This window comes from Haliotis rufescens, unplaced genomic scaffold (genome assembly GCF_023055435.1).
Source record: "Haliotis rufescens isolate VD_foot unplaced genomic scaffold, xgHalRufe1.0.p SCAF_6, whole genome shotgun sequence".
In the NCBI taxonomy this organism is placed as follows: Eukaryota; Metazoa; Mollusca; class Gastropoda; order Lepetellida; family Haliotidae; genus Haliotis; species Haliotis rufescens.
In genome coordinates this window covers 19,814,937-19,840,965 of record NW_025964334.1, presented here as the reverse complement: position 1 = coordinate 19,840,965, position 26,029 = coordinate 19,814,937, and the positions used below count along the sequence as shown (strand labels likewise).

Below are 26,029 nucleotides of genomic sequence, written 5' to 3'. Positions count from 1 at the left end.
AAAACCATACTCACTCACTCACTCTCAATTTAAATTGAGTTTTTTGTTTGTATCAAACATTTATTAGAGTAAGTCTAATTTATTTTCTGAATCACTCTAGACTCTCCTGACTCCTGGCTGAAATACTGCCCCTACCAGTATAAATATACAAAACTCATCTTGTAGCTCCTGTAGCATGTGATGAGGTTTTGTTTACATGTAATTCTTTTGATCATTTAACAGCTTATGTTTGTAATCTATTTTTATTAAATTTATTTAAAGTTTCATTCACTATTGTTTACACTAATTTCCGCTAAATCTTGTGTGAAGAGACTCACCGTTATATACAGCACCCACGGTCAGATTACCGATATTGACGCCTTGAAATTAACTTTACTTGACAGAGAATGGATACATATGTCAGTCTGACTGTTAGGTAAAATGTCAACAGGTCAACAGTGTTTTTGGAAGTCTTCAATGGCGACGTCAAACTGTCCCCTTTGTAAAAAATATCCGGCAATATCAGTCAGCTGTTCCAAAGTGCGCATATTTCTGTTATTACTTTAAGTATATTTAGCAAAAGCTGCAACTTTAATAACATGATATTGGAATATATTATTTCTGATAAAATAATAGTTTCAAATACAATACGATAATTGCATCAATATTCTTTGAAGTTATTGTGTATTTTTTATCCGAATTACTGGTATGCGTGATTGCTATTTCCAGTTTAGTTTATGATAAAATATACACAGTAATCTTAATTACTGCATTTAAAACAATGCCTAGCAGAACTGGAAATACAATTTAGATGATAAATCCTCATGTCCACTTGCCGCCTCCGTGGTCTAGTGGTAGAGCGTCCGCCCGGAGAGCGGAAGGTCCGGGGTTCGATCCCCGGCCGCGTCATACCAAAAGACGTTAAAAGATGGTACTTGTTGTTACCCTGTCTGGCGCTCGACATTAAGGGGCTAAAACAAGGACTGGTCGGATCGGAGTCAGTATACTGTGTCTGAGTGGGGTATTCATGTTAAAACTGCAGCATGGTATCTCAGTGAGCTAGCACTATAAATCGGCATCAGTCCGGACTAGTACAAGCAGCCACACACACACACACGTGCATGCACGTCGCTATATAAGTGCAATAATCTTGGACGCGACGTTAAACCCAATTTCACCTCACCTTATGTCCACTTATATTTAATCTCAAATCTTACGTTTTTATTGATCAATTTAAGTTTGTTTCTACCCCACATAATAAGATGTTGACCGATTAGAGCCAGGTCACCCTTGCAAGTTGTGTATTTTAGGATCCCTGATTCAAAGCATGCTCAAGTTAAAAATATATAGATTATTAAATATTTCAGAGAGCGCACAGTAATGAATGAACAGACTTAGCTGTAATGGTGATGAACATGACAAGGCAATTATACGCTGTTCTTCACTGAAAAAAGATAAAAAATACACAAGAAGATATCAACTGTCATGTAAATGTTTGGGGTCTTTGTAGGGGGCACTTAGATTACTTACAGATTGTTCTTGAAGTTGGTCGGGTGGCGCCTACTGGAGCAGGGAGCTTAATATGTCGATTTGTGATATACAGAGGAGAACAAAGGCTCTTTGTTATGTTTGTTTGTTTGTTGTTAACGCTGCACTCAGCAATATTCCAGCTTTATGACCGTGGTCTGTGAATAATCAAGTCTGGACCAGACAATCCAGTGATTGACATCATGAGCATCGATCCAAGCAATTGGGATGGATGACATGCATCAACCAAGTCAGCGAGCCTGACCACCCGATCCCGTTCGTCGCCTCTTACAACAAGCCTTTTACGGCAAGCATGGGTTGCTGAGGACCTATTCTACCCCGGATCTTCAATTGTGTGGATCGATGTTTTTGATATTAATTACTGGATTGTAAACAATTATTTACAGACCAAACCGCCGTCATATAGGTGGAATATTGCTGAGCGTGGAGTTAAACAACAAACCAACCAAACAACGTGAGAGGCGACCAAGTGGATCAGGTCGTCAGGGTGGGTGACTTGGTTGAGACTAAGCATATCATCGTACCCTGACAACAAATGTGTTAAACAACAAACAAACGAACATTGTGCAAGGACATAGTCGACCTGCTGTGGAAATCAGTAAGATGATAGTTGTTTCAGTGCAAATAGTCCTATTCCCGCAGCTCTTGCTAATTAGAATCCTCCAGGTACAGATCATGTTTAGAAACATCTTGCTCTGAGTGAGTGAGTGAGTGAGTATGGTTTTACGCCTCTTTTAGCAATATTCCAGCAATATCACGGCGGGGGACACCAGAAATGGGCTTCACACATTGTACCCATGTCGGGAATCGAACCCGGGACTTCGACGTGACGAGCGAACGCTTTAACCACTAGGCTACCCGACCGCCCCCTTGCTCTGAGCTGATGGCACCATTGAGTCAGCGTGAAATTTGACATAAAAGCTACCTCAGTTTAGTTCTTGGGGCAATATTCTCCTCATATCTGCCCTCCTCCTTTCGCTTGTAAACTTTCAGATGTTAATTATGACATAGTGTGCTGAATTTGGAGCTCCTTGTTGTTGTTCTATCACAATGTCACTTTAAGTATTTACAAGCAGGTGGCATGAATAATTCAGTCAGTTTCATACACCTTTTCACGAGCTCAACCTATCCAGTGAGCCACATTTTGAGGTCTTTGTCATAACCATGTTTATTGTTAGGAATTAATTAACATAATTAAACACTTTCTTTAACTTGAAACGTTCTTACAGAAACCCTCAAGGACCCATGACCCAGTTTAGTGTCAAATAATGCCGACCTTTATGAAATGGTTTTATATCTATTTTAGTATGTAGATAGTACTAAACGTTGGCTGTTATTAACCAGGGTTAATAATAGGGTGCATACTAGCCTGCAGAGTTGGTTATGATTAACTGAGTCATATAACTGAGTCAGACGTTGTTAGAAGACTCTACTGTATGTCTGTCTGACCCAGACCCAAGAGACTTCTTCCCTGGTCTAGTGGCAGAGCGGAAGGTCAGAGGTTCAATCCCTGGCCGCGGCATACCAAAGGACGTTAAAAGATGGTACTTGTTGTTACCTTGCCTGGCGCTCGGTATTAGGGGGCTACACAAGGACTGGTTGCCTCGGAGCCTGTATACTTTGTCTGAGTGGGGTATTCGTGTTAACCTGCGGCATGGTATCTTAGTGGGCTAGCACTATATAGTCGGCATTAGTGTTTTAGCAGTCTGTTTAGTCTGGACTTAAGTATTTAAGCTGCCACTCACACATGTGCATGCAGACCCGTGAAGATCCGGGGTAGAATAGGTCTTCAGCAACCCATACTTGCCATAAAAGGCGACTATGCTTGTCTTAAGAGGAGACTAACGAGATCGGTTGATGCAATATTATCATCGATCCTGATTGCACGGATGGATGCTCATGATGTCATCACTGGATTGTCTGGTCCAGACTTGATTATTTACCAACCGCCGTCATATAGCTGGAGTATTACTGAATGCGGCGTTAAACAACAAACGAACAAATGTGCATGCACATCGCTATATAAGTGCAATAATCTTGAAAATGACGTAAAACCCCATTTCACCTCACCTCACCCAGACCCAAGGGAATAATTTAAAATGTAATCCAACTCAAGCCTAGAATGATTTGGAAAGTCTAGATTGACTCAGCTCTAGAAATTTTGCATGACCTGGGCTCCATTTGGATTTTACTTTTTATTTTGTAGATATGTATTTTTGAATAAGAGAACTTTATTTCTGGAACTAATGTCAGTCTAATGTACTTGGTGGTTTGTCTGATGTGATAGCATGTATACAGTATGCACTGCATTATGAGGCCCTGAGGACTGTCACCCCTTACAAATTTAACATCTCAAAGTAGTATTTTGAATCCATCATACTCAATGATTGGGGTTTTTGCTTGCAATAGGATGTTTTTTTGGTCACTGATAAAAGACATACACTTTTTTCTCTGAAAGGAGACGAATATAGTGGGTTTTTTCGCAACATTTTTCTTCAAAACATCCTTTTAATTTTTTTCTACAAATCTGAGCCAGGGCCCATCAGATATAAAATGATCGGTCCCTTGGAAATATTGAATACAGGAAAACTTACCTCCATGGTTCAGGAATAAATGAAAGGACCTGTTGTCCCTGACGCTTGCTCCATTATTTTTTTAAGGATGTCCTAGATTATAATTTTTGAGATTAGGGTTATAACATGGGCCCCATGGTATTAATGTTTGGTACGTTCATTGTAACATGGCGCCAAATGTTTGGTGCAGCACTTGTAACATGACACCAAATGTTTGGTACAATCCTTGTAACATTTCACCAAAAGTTTGGTACAGTACTTGTAACATGGCACCAAATGTTTGGTACAATACTTATAACATGGCATCAAATGTTTGGTAAAATACGTGTAACCATGGTGACAACAGGCACCAAATGTTTGGTACAATACTTGTCACATGGCACCAAATGTTTGGTACAATACTTATAACATGGCATCAAATGTTTGGTAAAATACGTGTAACCATGGTGACAACAGGCACCAAATGTTTGGTACAATACTTGTCACATGGCACCAAATGTTTGGTACAATACTTGTCACATGGCACCAAATTTTTGGTACAATATTTGTAGCATGGAACCAAATGTTTGGTGCAGCATTTGTAACACGGCACCAAATGTTTGGTACAATACTTGTAACACCAGGTGCCCAATGTTTGGAATTGCTGGGCCCCTATTTTAACTGTTATGATGGTCATGCAACTGACTGGAATATGTGTATTTTATGAAACCAAAATAAAAAAACGATTATTTAAGTGCAAGTCAAGCCAGCTCTATAAAATCAGCATCAGGAAATATGTTTTTAGAGAGGAGAAATGTATTGTAAAATATAAAATTTCACAGCTACTTCTGTATGTTAAGAGTCTAAAATTGATCATAATATAAGACAAGTGGTAGTGAGACTATGGGTGATTTTCATGCATGGGACGCTCTCCTTGCTGTTGATTATAAGTACAACTGAACTACAAAAAATAAATTACAAATGTTCTTGAGGCACAAGAGTGAGTGAGTGAGTGAGTAAGGTTTTACGCCGCTTTTAGCAATATCCCAGCAATATCACGGCGGGGGACACCAGAAATGGGTTTCACACATTGTACCCATGTCGGGAATCGAACCCGGGTCTTCGGCGTGACGAGCCAACGCTTTAACCACTAGGCTACCCGACCGCCCCTGAGGCACAAGAGAAACAATGTAAGTGCTTCTCAGCCTTGTATAAAACAGCTAGCGTTTTGCATGGAGATCATGAAACACTCCCTCATCAGTGTGGGTAATTCAGTACAGTAGTCAGGTGATAAATCTTTGTGTTATCACTACAGACAGTTTCATAAAACACCACACCTAACTACATAAACAAAAAATAACCAAGAGCTACTGGAGAACTGTATATTAGCTCCAGAGCAAACATTGTCCTCTCTACATGTGGTCATGTCTGTTTTTCTGAAGTTATTAGGGAGGAATTTTGTTATCTCAGCTTAATATTTTTGTTCGGGCGGTCGGGTAGCCTAGTGGTTAAAGTGTTCGCTCGTCACGCCGAAGACCCGGGTTCGATTCCCGACATGGGTACAATGTGTGAAGCCCATTTCCTGTGTCCCCCGCCGTGATATTGCTGGAATATTTCTAAAAGCGGCGTAAAACCATACTCACTCACTAATATATTTGTTGATCAGAAATTTCAGTGTCATTGTCATTCAAATCAGATCTTAGTTTTCCTACCGTTATGGATCTTGTCAGAACGACCTTTCATTCAACCAATCAGAGCGTCGCTTACCAGATCAAGTTAGGTGAGGTTTAATGGGGTTTAACATTTATTCAAGATTATTGCACTTATATAGTGATGTGCATGCAGGTGTCTGCTTGTACTAGTACGTACTAATGCCAATTTCATAGTTCTAACCCACTTGGATACTATGCCACAGTTAAACATGAATATCGCCCTCAGACACAGTATACTGACTCCTACACAGAAGTTCACAAATGATGTTTGGAAACTCAGAAGTGATTTTTTTTCTTCAAGTCTTTATATCACCTGGACCCATGTTTACAAAATCATGGCGACTATAAATAGGGTCTGCATGTACAATCAGTGTCGATCAGTGTCAAACACTTTATCTTCCAATATGTCGCAATATGTATCCAAATACAGATACCTCTATCGCAATATATTGCGAAACTGTTTCTGCCAATACACACTCCTCAGTCTGTACTCAAAGTATTTTATATGTAGAAAGAATCACTGAATATACATCTGTATCTTGCTCAGTAAGCTGAAATCCACATATGTGAGTTGCATAATTACCGCCTGTACAACACTGTACAACATGTGAGCTATATGTGATGTAAGTTTGTTGCCAATTTCTTGTGGTAAAAAATCAATCATATTAAAATCAGGTCGTTCTTACAGGACCTGAAATGGGGTGTCCTCATCTTTGAGTGGTGTAGATGGCACTAAGAACTGATTTTAATGAGTTTGGTGTATAATTAATTTGAGTTATGAATGTGACACGACAGTAGGGTAGCCTAGCGGTTAAAGTGTTCGCTTTTCATGCTGAAGATCTGGGTTCGATTCCCCACATGGCTACAATGTGTGAAGCCCATTTCTGATGTGTGAAGCCCTACCATGATATTGGTGGAATATTGCTAAAAGCGGTGTAAAACTCACTCACTCACTATAATTTATGACTGGCAGATTAGAAACTTCTTTCACCCAAATTGTCCACAACATCAGTGCAGGCCATAATGAATTGATGAATTGATTTTCATCCATATATAAGATAAGTAATGAGGCATTAAATGGGAAAAACTTAGGTATTTATCTTTATGTTTCTTAAACATTTTTTTTCAAGGCATCTGTGTACATGAACGGCTGATAGATTCACACATATAGTGTTATGATATGTTTTGAGAGGCAGGGTGTTGAAATGGTAGTCCCTGCAATGTCCCAACTTTGTCCAAACCATGCCCCAACCATGCCCCAACCATGTCCCAACCTTGTCCCAACCTTGTCCCAACCATGCCCATCCATGTCCCTACCATGTCCTAACCATGCCCCAACCATGTCTCAACCATGCCCCAACCTTGCCTCAAACATATCCCAACCACATCCTAACCATGCCCATCCATGTCCCTACCATGTCCTAACCATGCCCCAACCATGTCTCAACCATGCCCCAACCTTGCCTCAAACATATCCCAACCACATCCTAACCATGCCCAGCCATGTCCCTACTATGTCCTAACCATGCCCCAACCATGTCTCAACCATGCCCCAACCTTGCCTCAAACATATCCCAACCACATCCTAACCATGCCCAGCCATGTCCCTACCATGTCCTAACCATGCCCCAACCATGTCTCAACCATGCCCCAACCTTGCCTCAAACATATCCCAACCACATCCTAACCATGCCCAGCCATGTCTCAACCATGTCCAAACCTTATACCAACCACATCCCAACCATGTCCCAACCATGGCCTAGCCATGTTCCACATATTTCCCACATATGTCCCTACCATGGTTTGAGAATGTCCCTGACTCACCCCTATCAACATGAATGCTGGTAATATATCAAGGTGGCACTTCAGAAGTTACAAGTTTAGGAGCATGCTGAATATACCTCCAGAAACTAAGTGGAATACATGTTGAAACGGTCCGTGGTCAAGTGAGGTCAGTATGTCAAGACACACGGCAACATCGGACAGTGTTAGGGTCAGCGCCAAAGTCTCAAGTCATTGTACACAAAATCGAAAACCTTGGACTGTTATCAAAAGTCATGTTTTGGCCAACCCAAAATTTTCTTGTTTTCCAGATTTTCTTAGCCGATAAAAGCTGTCAAAATGAGGAGAGAAATAAATAATAAAACATATTGTTAATGGGTTTTAATTCAGGTTAATTGACAAAAACAAGGTTTTAACAAAAACTAAAACAATTTTTTTTCGAAATATTTTAACATTCGGCCTTTGCAAAATCTTAACCCTTAATCTCTGAAAACATATATTTTTGATAGAAACAAGCAACTGCATTTAAATTGAAAAGGGGCCTTAGTGAGATGGAACCTGTGGAAAATCTAGACTTGCTTCTAGGACACTATCATCAAAGTAAGCATGGTAAGGGCTGGGCAGAGGGGAAATAATATGATTCAGGGACTGTGAGACAGACTAGCTAAAAATATAAAACTCGAAAAATTAACTTGAAAGTTTACAATTCTAATCATATAATGTGTGCATATGCATTCTAAGTGGACGTATTAAAATACAAACTGGTCCATGTTTGGAATAAGATGGGAGTGTTATACAGGCTGGTCGGGGCTGGGGATTGTGACTTTATATTACGGAACATGCATGGTGTGTCAACAGAGATTCGCCAAGGCCATTCAGACACATGGTTTAAAGTATAAATGTGTCATTTATTAACCTCCTGGTTTGAAAAAAACAGGGGTGGGTGGGGGTTTGGGGTGGGAGTGATGTAGAATCAGCATGTCTGTCCGTCCACCGTCCTTTTTTATAAGTTTTTATTATAAGTTTTGGCAAACAGATCTACCGACTGGTGCCAAAAGCCTCTAATAAAAATAGCAGGATAAAAAATCTTCAAATGTATTAATAACAAAAATAAGAATTCCAAAATGCAAGAAAAAGCAACTGTTAGTTTTAGTTATAATTAACATTTATCTAATGCATAATAATAATATCTGGTCACTGCAAACCTGAAAAGAACAACTACTTCAATGGAAAAGCCTAGTTATTAATAGAAAAACTGTTATTCCTAAGAACATTTTACAGGGTATTTATTACCTTCTGTCAGACCACGGACGTATATACGTCTTTGGTCAGACATTTCTTATGGGTAGGGGCGGTGGGGTAGCCTAGTGGTTAAAGTGTTTGCTCATTATGCCAAAGACCTGGGTTCGTTTTCCCTATACCGTAATATAGCTGGAATAATGCTAAAACAACACCCACTCACTCACTCACTCACTCACTCACTCACTCACTCACTCACTCACTCACTCACTCAAAACTCCAGATACATGTATGTCATACTGACCAGTGTTTGATAGCATGAGCAAGATCTACACTGTCAGGACAGGATCACCAGTAACCACAGCCAGATCGATCCAACCTAAACTGTAACCACCACATCCACATCTGCATGTTGAATCCATGTTGTTAATGAACCGCATGTGCAGTTTGTTGCATGATTTTGTTTAAACTATACATAGACTCATTAGTCCAGCCAAAATGTAACTCCGGAATTCCAGCCTAGTACGGCAAGGGTGGTAACTGGACTTTTATAGTCAGTCAACGCCCTTGCATTGAGAAGATGCATCAGGCGTTATCAGAGAGAATTTGTTTGATAATATATATAAACCTCTACCTAGTAGTGACAACTAGAACAAGGGGAAGCCAGGAAGGCCTCTTATGTTGAAATCCGCAAACAGGAAACTGGCAAATTGTACTGGTATGGATACAGTGCCTTGTATAATAAATAGCGAAAGCTTGCACATGTCAGTGTAAATTGCACTGCGGGTCAGCCTTACCTCATCCCATGGGTCTGATCATAACATCTGAAATCTGAAGTCATGGCTGTTTGGTAAGGAAATATTTCACATTCCTTTGTGGGTAATTTACGAGTTGTTTGCTGTTACAGTTACAGCGATAGAAACTAACATTTTTAGTCTACTAGTCCTTATAATGATAACATATGGCTAAACCCTTAAAAATGGCAGCTCTTTACTAGTCCTTATGATACCTTGACTATTGGGCAGATTGGCAAGGACTACAGGTGCTAATTTCTAACGCTGCAGTTACTTAGTTTATGACGATATTCACGTTTGGTTTATGTGTTTGATGTAGGGATAATCTGGTTTAGTCATTCTCTGCTTTTTCATGTTTCTGAGCCATGTACTTTATCAGAGGACGCATATTTGTTTCATCAATGGAGTCTGGTTTTATACCACAATCCCTGAACCAATCAGAGACCTGCTGTTCTGCCCGTGGTCTTGGTCACTACCTATCGTAAACTGCATTTCGAAACGTGCCTGTCTTGAAACAGGGAGAGATTGTGGCTCTAACTATAAATACATACTATCTGCAGTCCCACATTTGATGCAAGATTAGTTCCACTGGAGCTCTCACTGTATTCATGCAGCAGTGATCTGCGTGGCTGTTTATAAAAAGGGTGAAAATATAGGTCTGAATTATTATATCTGTATTCACAGCCATCTTTCCCTTTGGAGTCTCAGGCTCAGGGATTATTCTAGGATAATAATAATGATAATAATAATGATAATGATAATAATAATAATGAGTGAGTGAGTGAGTGCGTTGGGTTTAACGCCGCTTTTAACAGTATTCCAGTTATATCGCGGCGTGTCAGCTTAATGTGGGAGGGAAGCCCGAAGTGATGCAGGTCTCAGATGTTTACCACTTCGGTGAAACCCACGAGCACGGGTATGGTGCTGACAAACCTTAAGAAACATAATCGGGGCGAACCGGGATTCGACACCACAATCATAGGTTTCTGGCGTGCCCAAGGGACGCAACTCTGCACAGCGAATCGCGGCGCCTTAGACGACTGGGCCACTCGTGCCCCCTAATAATAATCACAATGATGATGATAATAATGATAATGATAATCATAATTATGATGATGATGATGATGATAATAATGATAATGATAATAATAATAATAATTAGGGCTGGGATGATAAACCCAAAGTCTGATCCAATCCATATCGCGATACCTTACTCACAATCTGATACGTATCACAATACTTGCATGTGCTCTTATTTGTGGATAGTGAGCTATCTTTTACATAGACAGGATGGCCAGATACTGCTGGGACACTGACAATTTACTATTTGCTGTATCAAGTATGGCGCAATGGATGAAAATATTTATGTTTTCACTACTAATTTTCACTACTTATTATAAAGCAAACATTGAAGGGGAGATGCAGTATTTTTTACATTTTGTGCAACTGTGATCACTTCTTGTGTAGAGAAATAAATAATCGCGATGCATGAGTGGATCGTCCCACTACTAATAATTATGTAATGTCCATATATAATGTTCAGAATTCCACTGAAGTGGCTGCTCACAGCGTTTACCCCATTCACTATAAGCCTGGATCACTGTGCACTCAATTTTCATTCTAAGCTCTATTGGTACTTATTCACTGCTGGGTGAACAGAGGCGTCTTTCCAACAAAGTTCAAGGAGAAGCTTATCTCGGTCACCCATCCAGCTCTCCACAACCATCATTGCCTAGTTACTTCACTTGATTTGTGACTTGTCAATCTGCAAAAAAACAAAACAAAATGGAAGTGGTTTATGAGCAGCAGTCTGAAGGTCGCATTAGTTTTCTGTAGGTGGTGCATCATTCTCTGGTATATTCCGAGATGGCATCCTGGGTCTAGATGGAGTATGAACCCAGAAACTGGAAGACCAGTGGTTCGATCCCTGGCTGCATCATACCATGTTAAGAGATGGTACTTGTTGTTACCTTGCCTGGTCATGGAGTTAAGGACTGGTCGTCAACAAGGTTCAGGGTTCATGATCTCTGCTCATATCACTAACTCCCACTGGTCCTGGGTCATGTGACTAAACGTTGGGTAACGATTTGTTCAAGTGTTAACATGCTGAATAAGTGTAAATGGTTAATCCATATCAAAATTTCATTTTCCGGGTTTGATAAATTTAAAAATACAGTTCCGTTTTTACTGCTTTGTATATTTTTTTTAATTAGTTAGAATGTCTCTAACAGATACATGACTTATATTTTTATTTATGTGTACAGTATAATAGCCTGGATGTCACACTCAACATGTTTTTTTGCTTATATGAGCTGATGACAGTATTTCTATTGTTTTATGGCTGAGGTTAAAAGATGTCAATTCTGTTAGCTAATGAACTGAGTTGTATGTACAGCCATCAGCAGCGTGTGCTGAGTCACGTATGTGAATACCGAGTGTGACTTGATCCTTCCAAGTAGAGTAGGACACGGGTCATGCCAAGTGGTCAGATAGGACGGCCTTTCTGTTCACACACTTAGGACTGCCTCTGTAGCCTTCGAAATAGTGCTGGTCCACTAGCCCGTGACTACTAAATTGGGCTGAGGAGAAGTAAAAATCCAATGATGGTAGTCGTCATTGACCAGTAGCATTTGAGGGCTATAATTCTCAATGCTTCAGACCCGTGAATGATCCGGGGTAGAATAGGTCTTCAGCAACCCATGCCTGATGGTATATTCATGTTAAACTGATGCATGGAATTTCAGTGGGCTGGCACTATAAAATTGGGATTAGTCTGAACTAGTACACACACACACACCCCACACCACACCACACCACACCACACCACACCACACCAACCTCAAACAATTTGAAAGTTAAATTCATTCATTCTTTGATGGAAAATTTGGAAAAAAAATAAGCTGTATCTTTAAGCACAATGCTTTTCCCATCTTTGGATATGAAGTTCTACTATTTCACTACATATATGGGCTAAGAGAAAAATTGGGTCAGTTACCTGGTTTGGGACCATGACGTGTTAAAATAGGCGGGGGATATAGATGACTTTGTCGACTATACGCTTGTTATTGTTCTTCTTGTTCTTATCATCTTCGGGGTGGTTGGGTAGCCTAGTAGTTAATGTATTAGCTCATCACGCCGAAGATCCGGGTTCGATTCCTGACATGGGTACAATGTGTGAAGCCCATTTCTGGTGCCCCCCGCTGTGATATTGCTTGAATAAATAGTAAAACCATACTCACTCTCTCACTGTTATATCTCACTCAAATTTACTTGCCATGCTCTTCCACAGTGAATACAAAACAGAACTTAAAAGAAAAAAATGACAGTGACAGATTGGCTAATGCATATTGCTGAAAATTGACCCAGGGTCCACAGAAGAGGTTCATTTGTTGCATGTTCTTCAACACAAAATTCCCCTGCTAATTCATTTACTTTTTGGCAGCACCATCATGGTGCCACAGCATTTTACACAGCGCTGAAACTCTAAGCAGGTTAATAATGGTAATGGAATGGTGGTGATGTTTGTCCTGCCATTACACTCCATGAAGGAATCCCCGGTGACCGGTCAGATATTCCTGGTGATGGTCCTGGCAAATGCCAGGCTGATCCACAGGACATTGTTGCATGTTTATCTTCACACTAATGTCTACTTGGTAATAAACCTAGGATGGGGAGGATAGCGGTATGTCCTTTCCGACTGACAGGGACAACCATTGGCGCCACTGTGTGCCATGGCTGATTTAAGGTAATTGCCTGTGTGGTTTAAATAGAGATGGTTGAAGTTGTTGAAAGGATTGTTAAGCCTGTTTTTTAACCAGTTTTGAAATTTGGAGTTTCGTGAAATACAGAACTCTGTACTGAACAATGTTGTCAACTGTGTTCTAAAAACTTTGTGACCGAGCTGTGATGTGTTCAAAAGCTTTAGCCATTAGAGTGCATAGCCCAGTTCTAGTATGTTTTCTTTCTGTAAGCTCAGCTGAAAATGTTCCTTCTTTATAATGACACTAACATCAGCTGTAATGGTTCCAAAAGAAAAGTTCAAGCTCAAGTTTGAACATTTGTTAAAATGTACTAAAATCAATTTACAATTGTCAGAGGGGTACACAAAGTATGTGGTCTAGACTACCAGTTGTCAAACTTTCTTTATTTTGGAAGCCTCAGTGGCTGAGTGGGTTAGATTGCCGACTTTTTTGTGCTGACGATTAGATGCCTCACTCTGGCAGTGTGGGTTCGAATCACGGACGGGACTCAACCCCAAAAAGTACGAGAATCTGTACTTTACTAAGAAAGTGTTATCCCAAATATAACATTTGTTACATTTGACCACTTTCTAAATGGCATTGTGTATTCATACTTAAATCAAATATTTATTGAAATATCTTATAATGTTGATCTAACATCATGAAAAAAGTTGCTAAGTCTTGGCATATAGATGTAGTGTCATCAAATGTTGGGGGGGAGGTAGGGGGGCGGCAGGAGTGGCCCAGTCGTCTAAGCTGCTGCAATGTGTTGTGGCCAGTGTTACGTCCTTCATCTGGGAACGCCAGAGACCTATAATTGTTGGAATCTTGGTTCGCCCCGATTATATTTCTAGGTTTCACCATCTGTAAACGTCTGAGACCTGCATCACTTTGCTTTCCTCCCACATTTAGCTGACACGCTGTGATAAAACTGGAACACTGTTTAAAGCGATGTTAAACCTGACTCACTCACTCACTCACTCACTCACTCACTCACTCACTCACTCACTCATTGTTGTACTTTGTTTTGTTCTAAGAATGTTTGAATTTTGCTATGTGTGGCATTGATTGGAAAGTTATCCGAAAATATCATGATATATCAATATATTCAGCAGTAGAAACTGAGAGATTTAGTCCACAAGTCCTTATAATGATAACATATAGCAAACCCCTTGAAAATGTCAAATATTCTACTAGTCCTTATGATACCTTAACTATTGGGCAGTTAGGCAAGGACTAAAGGACTAGTGCCAGTTTCTAATGCTGATCTTAACTAATAGCAAAATTAGTTATTCTGTGTGTGTATAGATGAAAAATATCCAGTCTAGACCTGCAATAAATTAACTCCATGCTGATTATGAAATGGGCTGATCCATCAAATGTTTAAAAATGATCTATAGAGTATCAGCATGAAAACTTTATCGATACATTGATATTGCAGTCACTCATGCTTATTATGTCTTATAAAGATGACCATGGTCTACCATGGCAATGTCTTAGATGACCTCGGTCTACCATGGATTTATCTAAGATGACCATGGTCTACCATGGTTTTGTTAAAGATGACCTCGGTCTACCATGGATTTATCTAAGATGACCATGGTCTACCATGGTTTTGTTAAAGATGACCTCGGTCTACCATGGATTTATCTAAGATGACCATGGTATACCATGGTAAGAAATAAAAGTGACCACGGTTTAGCATGGTTTAGCATGGTATACCATGGTAATACCATGATATTCCATGGTAAACCTTGGTGACCATTGTATACTATGGTGCGCATTTCAGCTGGGTATCAACCACTGTTTTTTTCTGATCCGTCATAGCCTTGTGGTTATAGCGTTCGCTTGTCATGCTAAAAGCTGTGTTAAACCATACTCTTAAAACTCACTCACTCACTGTCTGATCCCATTAGATAGATGTAATATTATTGAATGATGTTGACTTAACTCCAAATCACTTCTAACTTATATACTGCTCTTTTTGTAAGACAATGATTTTACAATTTAACCCCTTTCAATACGTAATTGAAATGCAATTTAATGTTTTTCATTAAAATTTGAAAAGATGAATTATTAATTACAAACTTTGAATCATGAGACAGATGAGATGAAGGGTGAAGTTTAATCAATTTAGGTTATATCTGAAAAAGTGAATTCCGGCATCGGTACGTCAATCGTCATAATTTCAGATAAGATTGATAGCAGTAAGGGATTTTGAAAAAAGTAACACTTAGAAGAAATATTAGAGCTTGTCCACTTGCAGTGTTTGAATGTAGTGAATCAGTGTGAGAATGATGAAGATGCCATCCTATTATGTACTATATTCTGAAAAAAACTCTGTATTCGGTACCCGTCTTGTTATGCATACTTATAATGCACACCCTGACTAACTTCTAGACCAATCAGAGGCGGTCAGGTAACCTAGTGGTTCAAGCGTTCACTCGTAACGCCGAAGACCCGGTTCAATTCCCGATGTGAGTATAATGTGTAAAGCCTATTTCAGGAATTCATTGCTGGATTATTGCTAAAAGCGATGTAAAACCTAACCCAGTGCGCTCTCAAAATTAGAAAAAAGGTGCTCTTATTAGAATATTATTTTGATGGAAAAAAACCAGAGTTGAAAGATAAATTTCGCCTGAAATGTTTATGTATGACAGATATATTTTCCCAGAATTTAATTGCCCATAATTAACGGTGCATATAACACACGTATCATACACAAATAAATAAGTCTTGTGTACATTGTCAATCGGAAAGGGGTGCCAATTTGGATTGTTCACTAGCCAATATATTAGCAAATATCGCCATGTGTGCTTATTAGGGCGGGGCGCTTATTACATCGAATACGGTAAGTACTCTTTGTAAAATTGTAAAATGTACCTGAGTTGGAATCCTGTCGTAATGCTTACTCCCCCATGCCCCTTTTATCAGCTCATGTTTCTTGCCCGAAGAGAATTTTACTAGACTCTGGCTTTCGACTAGTGACTGAAGTCACAGACTTGTGTTAAATCAACTCACTAATTCTTTGATAGGCAATTAGAAGATTGAAGAACATGAAGACATGAAAGCTCTTATGAATAACAACTTTATTATTTGGAACGTCGTCATGTTTGAGGGGTTTCTAGGTCAGTCAGCATCATATCTGTGTTCGCTGGTTGCACCAACATGGTAAACTTCTGAGATCTGCATCACTTCGGGCTTTCCTCCCACATTAGCTGACATGCTGTGATATGGTTCGAGTACTGTTGGAAGCAGCAATAAGCCGAACTCACTCAAGGTTCAGGGGCGAGAAGTAGCCACGAAACAGTTTTTCAAATGATAAAGCGTTCCCCTAAAATGTTTCATGTCCCATCTCCCTCAGTTATTGTTTTGGTCCAGTGCAGTCCTCCGGCAGCCATTAATACCATCCTAATCCTGACCCCCCGTTTACATCAAGTTGTTTGTTCACCATAATGACCAGCATTGATCAATGGGAACCAATCCTTAGCAGGAACCTCCAATGAACATCAGAAAGCCCTAGTTCTGACAATAATTACATTCTGATGACCTGGTGACATTAGTGGATAGAGCATCCGTTCGATCCCTTGGCTGTCACTATGGTGTTGTGGATTGATTGTCTGCCTGGAGAGCTGAAGGTCAGGGTTCTGTCCCTTGGTTGCCTTCATGAAGTAGTGGATTGATTGTCTGCCTGGAGAGCTGTAGGTCGGTGTTCAATCCCTTGGCTGTCTCCATGATGTAGTGGATTGATCGTCTGCCTGGAGAGCTGAAGGTCGGTGTTCAATCCCTTGGCTGTCTCCATGGTGTAGTGGATTGATTGTCTGCCTGGAGAGCTGAAGGTCGGTGTTCAATCCCTTGGCTGTCTCCATGATGTAGTGGATTGATCGTCTGCCTGGAGAGCTGAAGGTCGGTGTTCAATCCCTTGGCTGTCACTATGGTGTTGTGGATTGATCGTCTGCCTGGAGAGCTGAAGGTCAGGGTTCCGTCCCTTGGCTGCCTCCATGGTGTAGTGGATTGATCGTCTGCCTGGAGAGCTGAAGGTCGGTGTTCAATCCCTTGGCTGTCACTATGGTGTTGTGGATTGATCGTCTGCCTGGAGAGCTGAAGGTCAGGGTTCCGTCGCTTGGCTGCCTCCATGGTGTAGTGGATTGATTGTCTGCCTGGAGAGCTGAAGGTCAGGGTTCCGTCCCTTGGCTGTCTCCATGGTGTAGTGGATTGATTGTCTGCCTGGAGAGCTGTAGGTCAGGGTTCCATCCCTTGGCTGCCTCCATGGTGTAGTGGATTGATCGTCTGCCTGGAGAGCTGAAGGTCGGTGTTCAATCCCTTGGCTGTCTCCATGGTGTAGTGGATTGATTTTCTGCCTGGAGAGCTGAAGGTCGGTGTTCAATCCCTTGGCTGTCTCCATGATGTAGTGGATTGATCGTCTGCCTGGAGAGCTGAAGGTCGGTGTTCAATCCCTTGGCTGTCACTATGGTGTTGTGGATTGATCGTCTGCCTGGAGAGCTGAAGGTCAGGGTTCCGTCCCTTGGCTGCCTCCATGGTGTAGTGGATTGATCGTCTGCCTGGAGAGCTGAAGGTCGGTGTTCAATCCCTTGGCTGTCACTATGGTGTTGTGGATTGATCGTCTGCCTGGAGAGCTGAAGGTCAGGGTTCCGTCGCTTGGCTGCCTCCATGGTGTAGTGGATTGATTGTCTGCCTGGAGAGCTGAAGGTCAGGGTTCCGTCCCTTGGCTGTCTCCATGGTGTAGTGGATTGATTGTCTGCCTGGAGAGCTGTAGGTCAGGGTTCCATCCCTTGGCTGCCTCCATGGTGTAGTGGATTGATCGTCTGCCTGGAGAGGTGTAGGTCAGGGTTCAATCCCTTGGCTGCCTCCATGGTGTAGTGGATTGATCGTCTGCCTGGAGAGCTGAAGGTCGGGGTTCAATCCCTTGGCTGCCTCCATGGTGTAGTGGATTGATCGTCTGCCTGGAGAGCTGAAGGTCGGGGTTCAATCCCTTGGCTGCCTCCATGGTGTAGTGGATTGATCGTCTGCCTGGAGAGCTGTAGGTCGGGGTTCAATCCCTTGGCTGCCTCCATGGTGTAGTGGATTGATCGTCTGCCTGGAGAGCTGAAGGTCGGGGTTCAATCCCTTGGCTGTCTCCATGGTGTAGTGGATTGATCGTCTGCCTGGAGAGCTGAAGGTCGGGGTTCAATCCCTTGGCTGTCTCCATGGTGTAGTGGATTGATCGTCTGTCCGGGAACAGAAGGTCGGTGGATTGATCCTCACAGGTGAACAACATTACGGGAATAAAAAAATATTGGCTTTAACTATAAATAAATACTATCTGCAGTCCCACATTTGATGCAAGATTTGCTTCACTGGAGCTTTCACTGTATTCAGTGATCTGCATGGCTGTTGAAAAGTTGAAAATGTATGTCTGAATTATTATATCTGTATTCACAGCCATCTTTGCCCATAGTCAATCCGCAAGGCCTGTGGAGATTCCAAGTTGGAGACAGTCCCTGGCAACCTATGCTGGTCGTAAGATGCGACTTAATGGATCAGGTGGTCAGACTTGATGACTTGGTATATTGCTGCCATCTAACCCAACGTCGTGGATTGTTGCTCGAAACATCAATCACTGGGTTTCTGGTTCAGACTTGATTATTTACAGGACAACGTCATATAGCTGGATTATCGAATGACATTAAACAACAAAAACACTCACTCATGCCTGCACACACGCACATGTGCACACTGCTGTATTCTGAACAAAAAAAGTTCCCATGGGTCATGAATATTTTTTAGAGATATTTTTTGTGGTGAAAGCTGAGCACACAACAACTTTTTTGTTTCGTATATAAGGGAAAAAATCTAGAACGCGATGTTATACCCCATTTCGCCTTACCTCACCTTGTGCCAGTACACTACAGTGAAGTCATATTGATGTATGTTGCTACTTCCTACTGTCAACATGTGCCAGAAATAGACGACCTTGATTCTGTTACATGTGCTGTGTGACAGGTGCACATAGCAGGTGGTCACTGAGGTGTAGATGCAGTAGTCAGCTGTCGATGCTGTCAATGACAGTTTGTGGGAAATCTAGATGAAATTGACAACCAAGCTGAAAAGAACATTGTGTGAGTGTTGTAGCCTTTTGGTCTTTAATTGTGTATAAACTGGAAAACATACTCTTTGCAATATCATTCGGCGATGCCAATCCAGCAGGATTCCAGTTAGTTAATTGCAGACTGTGAAATGGAGTCCAGATCGGACTACAGGCTGATAGCATGAGTGATGATGCAGCGTTAGAAATTGGCACTTGTCCTGTAGTCCTTACCAAATTGCCCAATAGTAAAGGTATCCTAAGGACTAGTAGAAATTGGCCCATTTTAAGGGGTTTGCTATATAATATCATTATAAGGACTAGTGGACAAAAACTGTTAGTTTCTAACCCTGTGATGTATGTCATCTGGGCGCTTGGACACACTATCACCCAGGTCATACACTGTGGCCACCCAATCCTCATTAGCTCTTACAAGCATCAAGTTTTGAAGCCTAGGGTGCACAGGTGGCCCAGACATCTACAGCACCGCAGTTCGCTGTGCAGAGTTGTGTCCCTTGGGCACGCCAGAAACCTGGGATCTTGGGTTCGAATCCTGGTTCGCCCCAATTATGTTTCTAGGTTTGTCAGCACCATACCCGTGCACATAGGGTTTCACTAGTCGGAGACCTGCATTACTTCAGGCTTTCTTCCCACATCAAGCTGACAGGTGTGGATATAACTATAATACAGTTCAAAGTCATTTACAGTCACTACATAAGACAAAGTCCTATAGCAGTTATATGTCATGCTTAGCTAGGACCGAGCACGATGTAATACACTGTGGTGTTCTACGGACTGATTGTAATCAATGATCGACTTGTAACTCTGTACGGATGCAATTATTGATCAGGTTACGAGTGTCCATCATTGATTAGGGTGAACAATTATACTTAGTTTAAATTATTTTCAGTGTTCAAACAGTCATCAAATCTATACATCAGTGAATTGGAGTGTATTAGGTATTTCACAAAGGAGTAAAATTTTTGTAAAAATACAATAGGACAAAAGGAAAATTGGAAATTATAAGGAATAACTGATTATTATCAAAGATTGATCAGTGTGTACAACCTATGACCTTGTACGATTGATGATGAAATCCCAACTGATACCCAACACTGATGAAGTGAACAAGTCAAGGAGGGGTCCTCATGCTTGTGTAATAGCTGACTGAAATGGGGATCGGATGGCTTGGTATCTCGTCATAAGAGGCGACAACGGGATCAGGTGGTCAGGCGCGCTGACTAATGGTTGATGCATGTCATTGTATCCTACTTTCATGGTTTGACGCTTATCTGCTTATGTTGTCAATCACTGGATTATCTGATCCAGACTCGATTATTTACAGATTTTTGTTATATAGCTGGAATATTGCCAAGTGCGAGTTAGACAACAAACAAACAAACAAACAAACAAACACCAATACCATACTCATCGTAATTAGTGCTCAGGGCGCTTAAATAATTGAGAAATTAAAGAAAATTAGCTTAGTCAATCCAAACTAAACAATGAAACTAAACATTTTGCGATGGTAGGTTTTTAGACATTCTTTAGTTGCCTTTTCTCCAAAGGTAAACAATATTGAAATGCTGTAGTCGATTTTGTTGTGTGTGATTTTCTCAAATGATAACCTGGAAATAGCAGTCACATGGAAGTATGTTAGTAACCTTTGCTCCCATGCACTACTGGTGATGCAGTAGACAATGCCCTTACAATTCCTCCATGTTGTTTAGTGCTGTGTCCGGCGTCAACATGCCAGTGCTAATGTTTTCACTTTCGGAAAAATGTCAGTACTCAATGTCTGCATTTTATGCTATGTTATCCCTCGTAGAGAGCTGTATTTTCTGTACGATATGTTTTATACAAGAAAATACATCGTATAAACTTTCAGCTTCAAAGGGGGGCACGGGTGGCCCAGTCGTCTAAGGCGCCGCGATTCGCTGTGCAGAGTTGCGTCCCTTGGGCATGCCAGAAACCTATGATTGTGGGTTCGAATCCCGGTTCGCCCCAATTATGTTTCTAGGTTTGTCAGCACCATACCCGTGCTTGTGGGTTTCACCGAAGTGGTAAATGTCTGAGACATGCATCACTTCGGGCTTTCCTCCCACATTAAGCTGACCCGCCGTGATATAACTGGAATACTGTTAAAAGCGGCGTTAAACCCAACTCACTCACTCACACACTCACTCAGCTTGAAAGAACAGGGTACTCATAACAGGCAATTATTGGAGCGGGTGCTTAATTTGGTAAATACGGTAGATGCTTCTTGATGTCGTGTGATCTTCTGAGGTTTGTGTCTCAAGTTGTGTGACATCTATCTCCCCAACTAAGTTGCTTCATGTTGATGTTGTTCAAGAGTACTAAAAGGTGCTTGAATTTTGAGCATATATATGTATGTTTTCTCAGGAGGTGATAAGCTTGGATGCAGCCCTTGAGGCAAATATCAGTATCAGTAAACTTTCCCATATTGTTCTTTCAAATGGTTTCCAAATCTTGTCATTCAGTTATCAGGTGAATTAACTTTTATTCTTTTGTAAAGGTAATTTATATTTATATAATTAGGTAGGTGCAAAAAAATTTAACTCTAATGCAAAAGTATACAACAAGCATGCATGCACACACAATATATATAATACAGGGCCAATATCTTGTATATATATATCTCACCTTTCACAGGTCCAATAGAGAAAAATTGGCTTTAATATTTAGCATTACATTATCCCATTGAATATGCACCATGCCTCGGAATATCAAGAAAAATAAGAGCTTTAAAGAAAAATTTAATTTCAATGCAAATATACATATTTTCAAAAATTTCAAGCCATGAACATACAATTTTAAATCTAACATAAATCCGTGGGAAAGTTAAGATCCTTGTCCTATTATGAATGTCATGAGATATGATTTATAGGGTCTCCAGATTATAAATTAGCTTATAAAAGCCAAACACTTCAAGGACTGGTTGACACCCTTGATTATTTGCAGGTATATATATATGGCTTTGGATGTACTCAAAATAATGCTTTTCAATATAAGTCTGTTCCGTTGGTTGCAAGCGGACAGGTTTTGATGGAGCTTGCTCTATTTTTAACATCTTATGTTAGGTAAAGCTGCATTGATACAAACCCCGACATGTTTACCCTTTAGATGATGACTTGATGTGGTCTAGTGACACTGAATACCTGTCTCACAACTTACAACACCCACTTGTACTCAGTGGTAGTAGGTACTGTCATATTGCTGTACTTTAAGTGACGGTAATATATTTGTGTCAGAGCTACAGACAAGCAGCGTATTTGCGTAAAATACCCCCCAAAACTATTCAAAACCCAATAACTCGCAACTAACTTGCGTTAAGAAACACATGCGTTAAATGATAAACTCAAATGTATAAAAACAGCTCGTGTAAATACCCAATGAAGCGTTTTCAGCATCCGTACAACGGAGCTAATTTCCGAAGCACAATAACGGCTAATTTACTTTCCGAGTCAAGCCTATATATTCAAAACAGTTATATCAGCTAAAACATTATTGCATATTTTTTAAATCCTTAAATGTTCACTAATTTTGGAAAACCCCAAAAGAGTGATGAATAGATGAGTGAAAAGATATTGGTTAGCCATTGAAAAATGTAATAAACCAATTAAAATAGAAACCCTAGAGTAAAAACTTAATTGCTCAAAAAGTTATCTGGAGCTCTGTGTGTTTTTATTTATCGGCACTCTTAAGTTCTTGAACTTCAGCAATATACTCATTGCAAAACACAGTGCCATCATACATGCAATAAAAATACTATGCTTTTTTTGTATTGCTTTTTAATGGACCATGTTAAAAGTATTTTATGATGTTTCACCTAATTAAACTGTGGTATTTACTGAGTTGTTGTATGTTTATGATCGTACATTTTGCAGTAAAATTGAAAAGTGTGCAACCTTTGGGTTGGTAGGTTTGGTGTTTTACGCTGCTCTCAGCAATTTTCCAGCTATATGACAGCGGTCTGTAAATAATCAAGTCTGGACCAGACAATCCAGTGATTAATATCATGAGCATCGATCCATTGGGATTGATAACATGCATCAACCAAGTCAGTGAGCCTGACAACCCGATCCCGTTAGTCGCCTCTTAAGACAAGCCTAGTCGCCTTTTACAGCAAGCATGGGTTGCCGAAGACCTTTTCTACCCTGGATCTTAACGGGTCGCAACTTTTGGAACCCAGGGTTAAGGCGTGTTTGTCTAAAATGTGACTAAGTTGGATTCGGTGGTCCTCCTCAGCGCCTTCAACAGGTTCATTGTGTCATCATTCCATGATGGCATGGGGCGTTGCTGATACTATCAACCACTGGTTTGTCTATCCCAAACTTGATAATTTCACGAAAGACATGAATCTGCTAGAATATTGCTGATTACAATGTTACACAATAAATAAACAAAAAGTGAGGGTTGTGATTCAGATATTTGACTCAATATTTGATTTAGTCAAAAAGATACTTTTTAACTGACCCCCAAAGAAAAAGGTTAGCGTGACCGGGCGCAGTGTTTACCTAGCCTGGATTGGAGCAGCACGTAAACAACGGCTTATCTAATACAGCTGCTTTCTGTCTGTGTGTCTGCTCATGCGGTATCGCCTATCTTTGTATCACTTTCACTTGCACGATGGTGGACAAGATTTGTATTTACTGACTAAACTTGGGTCAGCGAAAATGAAATAAACTCAAATGCAAAGGTACCTCTGATCATATTTATTTAATGATGACTGAAAATAATCAAATAATAATTACGGTTTGGCTTAACAGATTGACCAATGTTTCCACTGTACACGACAACTAACAAACCAAACAGACACACATGCATGCACACACACGCACACACACCTCAGCGGTAGAAACTAACAGTTTCAGTCCACTAGTCCTTGTAATGATAAAATTTTGCAAAACCCTGAAAATGGCAAATTTCTACTAGTCCATGATCTTTAACTATTGTGCAGTTTGGCTAGGACTACAGGAGTAGTGCCAGTTTCTAACGCTGCACCTTAAACCCTTGTTAGACTTTCATTTTGTGATTAGGGTAATTTTGCTATAGATATGGATCAGCAAACTGAAGAGTGAAAAAGTGATCAGCTTTCCTTTTGATCGTCAGTTTGATGTTGTTGTCAAATTTACTCCCAGATCTCTGTGTGATAGAGTTTTCAGATTTGAAAGGTTAATTGTTTAGCGGCATGGAAGGAAGATGTTTGTGTACCTGTGGGAGTCAACTACTGTCGATAGCGTCTGGAGGTGTGGTTGAGTAATTGTTGTATAACACACAAGTCAATTTGACGGGAGTCGTGAAAATATTAAAGAATGAGTCAGTTTGGTTTTACGCCGCTTTTAGCCATATTACAGCAATATCACGGCAGGTGACACCAGAAATGGGCTTCACACATTGTACCCATATCGGGGAATCAAACCTGGGACGTGCAAAGAAAATATTAAGGAAACTTTATTGTTAAAACTGTTGATATCATTTGAGCTATTTCCATGGCGATTTGAAGGGAGTCGTGAAAATATTAAGGAAGCTTTATTGTTAAAACTGTTGATATCATTTGAGTTATTTCCATGGCAATTTGAAGGGAGTCGTGAAAATATTAAGGAAGCTTTATTGTTAAAACTGTTGATATCATTTGAGTTATTTCCATGCCAACGAACAACTTTACCTGTTTTGGATAGTCATGCATTTGTGATATGGTGTTGTCACATATTTGAAAGTGATTCATAAACACATGCTTGTGATGAAGTCAGAATCATACAAGGCTCGCTGACTTGGTTGATGCATGTCATCGATCCCAATTACATGGACCGATGCTCATGATGTCAATCACTGGATTGTGTGACCCAGACTCGATTATTTACAGACCGCCGTCAAATACCTGTAATATTGCTGAGAGCAGCGTAAAACAACAAACAAATCATGGCAGACATTCCTTATCATGCTTATATTATATTTTTTTTGGTCCCTTTTTAGTAAAAAATGAATAATTATTATGATTAGGGGAATAAAATCAATGTTTATGAGAACGGATTATCAATAGGGTTAATATTGACAGATGAAAAAAGACTGTGTATGAATAGGCATGTTTCATGCTGTAAGATTCAGTTGTTCTAATCTACAGTAGATCTACATCAGCATGACTGACATGTGGGGCCGTTACGGTACTGCTCGTGGCATGTTGATTTAATTGTCAGTGAGGTCGAAGCCCAGCTGATTTCCGTGCATGTCGTGTGTGTAAAAGGAAATGTGCAACACTTCAAAGAAGAATTGAATGTCACAGAATAATCTATTGTGGTCAGCCAGGGGAGTGACTTTTAGACGTCATTGTACGTAACAATTTTGAAGATATTATATGAGGATATAAGTTTTGTATACTACTCAAAGGAAGTTAAGGAACATGGCTGTCATGACAAGTGGATGTTACAAAACACAGCCTTCCAATTTTGTCATTTCACATTGATGCTTGTCATATTTATTAAGGCAATTAACAGGATTGGGTGCTCAGGAAGGCTTACTTAGTTGATTCATGTCATTCTATCCCAACTGCATAGATTGATGCTCATGATATCAATCA

The 26,029-nt window shown here is 40.4% G+C and overlaps 1 protein-coding gene across 9 annotated transcripts in view; it reads left to right on the top strand.

Annotated features, from left to right (window-relative positions):
• LOC124113695 (oxysterol-binding protein-related protein 8-like) overlaps positions 1 to 26,029 on the top strand; it is a 151,975-nt gene that overhangs the window by 23,119 nt on the left and 102,827 nt on the right. Inside the window, exon 1 of one of the 9 annotated variants that reach the window (XM_048385512.1) lies at positions 9,349 to 9,662. The exons of 7 other annotated variants lie outside the window; for them this stretch is intronic. The gene's annotated coding sequence lies outside the window, so the exon portion shown is untranslated. Of the gene's footprint in view, positions 1 to 9,348; positions 9,663 to 26,029 lie in introns of those variants that run through there. One more of the 9 variants, XM_048385514.1, reaches the window with a different exon arrangement.